General features: G+C 34.5%; 1 long non-coding RNA gene across 1 annotated transcript; it reads right to left on the bottom strand.

The window, feature by feature from the left end:
• Positions 1–633: 633 nt before the first annotated feature.
• LOC105121702 (uncharacterized) lies at positions 634–1,881 on the bottom strand. The gene is made up of 2 exons (XR_841590.1): positions 1,352–1,881; positions 634–1,044 (listed from the first exon to the last, which is right to left on the bottom strand). It is a non-coding gene; the product is annotated as an uncharacterized LOC105121702 (long non-coding RNA).
• Positions 1,882–2,624: the final 743 nt, after the last annotated feature.

Below are 2,624 nucleotides of genomic sequence, written 5' to 3' on the forward strand. Positions count from 1 at the left end.
TGGGTATTTTTAGCGGAGTTTATTCAGATGTATAATTTGATTCTCTGCTAGTACATTGCAGTTGGCTTGTACTAGCAATATATAGAGGAACCAAATCCACAATATATCTTGCCTCGACAAGATAATGAGAGAACAAAGCATTGGCTAGAAACAAGATAATGAGAGAACAAAGCATTGTCATTATATTGTAGTGCTCAATTGTGCTATTTACATAGGTATCCTATAAATCGAGTTGAGAACTTTTGTGACCCTCTGGATCTAATATCAACTACGTTATACTTTTTATTTTTACAAGGGAGAGGCTCGAACTCAAGAGTCTTGAGAGGGACCTTATTGCCAGTTGAGCTACATGCTCATGGGTCTTAGTAGGACCCTCTCCAAGACATAAAATCCATAGACCCTTATAGTTTCAACTGGTTTAGTGTGACCAATGAAACAGTCGAACAGCAAACAACTATATCTACTAGCAAGAACATGATTTCCATTGGCAACTGATTTTGTTAAGAATACAACAGGTTCAGGTTTGAAGTGCTGTTATATACCAAGCATATCGCTTCCCCCAATCTCAGACACTTCGTGAAATGTTTATTAAAGAAAACAAGAAGAAGAGGAGCATCCCATGGAAACAGAATATTAAAAGACTATGTCATAAACTTGAAATTTCATTGTGTATTCAACAAGACCATTGATAATTCAGAACTGCATCGTGTAAATTTCTGAACAGGATATAGAACTGTAATTTATGTTGACCAGGAACTATACACACTGAAGCAGAAATCTTCTATTGGCAATTTTCGCTAAGACCCATCAAACTGTTGCTTTGCGCTGAAATCCAGTTCCGGAGTCATCAGTGGAAGGGAAAACCTGGAAGCCAATAACCATAGCATCAGGTGGGCCACGGCGGCACCTCTGCTCCTTTTCCTGTACATTATCAGAATCACCAGAGAATAGATCCTCCACAGAACCATCCCTTCTGTTCATCACCCAACCTTTTAACCCCAATTGGGTTGCATTCTCCACTGTCCAGTTCCTATAAAACACTCCCTGCACATCCAGAAAACCCATCACTCAAAAACCTCAAATTTCCGCATTCAAACAGTCAATTTAGAGAAAACCATTATTCACTCATGCTTAACAATCAAAACCAATTATTGGATTCACGAAGAAGGTAGCATTTTTATTCCGTTCAACTCATAATATTCATTCTCAACCCATTACTAGAAAACCTCTAATTTCTACATTGAACTAGTCAATTTAGAGAGACAGATCCTCTACTGAAAAATGAATAAGAATCAAATCCCATTAGCTAATTCACAAAAAAGCCCACTTCTTTCTGATCATCTTTCATTACCGTTTTGGACCTTTGGTAGAGGGTGATTGAGGAGGTGAGGAATGATTAGTAACAGCCATAGTCATGGACGAGAAGGGGGATCGAAGAGAATGAAAATGAGATGGGAACAGAAAGTAAAGAAAAGGATAAGAAAGAAGAGAACGAGGGCATAGCGAAAGTAAAGAATGAAGAGAACAAGTGCTATGAGAATGGGGAATGGGGAATCTAGGAAACGTTCTAACATTGTAATAATTTTTGTATTTGTTGTTGTTCTTGGTCCATTTTTTATGGAAAAGTTTCGGTCAGATATTATTGAAGGCCCTATTCGGGACTGTGTTTGTGGCATGATTTGATAAATCGCTACCACATCCTGAACACTGCTCAAAAAGAAGAAAGAATCTGGTTGGTCTTTGTGGCCTCATTTGATCAGAGCAGTTGTCTGCCGCCTGGGAATCGTCATTGGAGTAGAGGTGGTGCATGGCATTGGCTCTTCGGTTGACTTGGACGTCCTTGCTTGTATTTTTATTTGTATTTGTACGCCCATTTTTCTACGAGAATCTCATTTTATGGGAGTTGCGGGGGGGAAAATTAGGAACTTAGCAAAAACAGTGTTCCGAGGACTGTCATTAATTTAATTTCTGGATTGGTGCATGTGTCAAGAATTGTCTTTGAGAAAGAATTATTTGAACTCTTCAATTATATGGAGTGTTGAAATTAAATATAGCAGTGATGGACAAATTACTACTGCAGCTTGTCTTAACGCTTATTTGCACGCAATCCTAAGCTGATTTATTTTAACTGTTTAAATAAATTTATTTGTGTGTCCAATGATAAAATAACAATGTTTATGAGAAGTATGGTGTGGGAAGTGGCATTACAATTATAGGGCATTATCTACACCGTAAAAAATTCAATATAACAACTTAAACTTGAAAATTTTTCTAACATGGATTTGTCAATTAGATAAATCTAAAGAAAAAATAATTTAAATTAACATCAATCAATTCACTAAACTTACAATCTAGATTATTAATTTTATTGAGTTGAATAGATTTTTTTTATTTTATTATATAACAAAAAATATATAAATTGATTTACAATTAATTCAACTCAATATTAAATTAAAAAATTTAACATTAAAAAATAAAATTGAAAAAAATATATATAACATAATAAAGGCACAAAAACTAAACTCAAATTTCTTATAGTTCATTATTAGTTTATTTTTTTATATTTCTTTTTATATTTTGTTAAATTTTAAGAGTAAGAATTAAGTGTAAGAGTAGGTTTTTAT

Source organism: Populus euphratica, unplaced genomic scaffold (assembly GCF_000495115.2).
Source record: "Populus euphratica unplaced genomic scaffold, PopEup_1.0 scaffold46.1, whole genome shotgun sequence".
NCBI lineage: Eukaryota > Viridiplantae > Streptophyta > Magnoliopsida > Malpighiales > Salicaceae > Populus > Populus euphratica.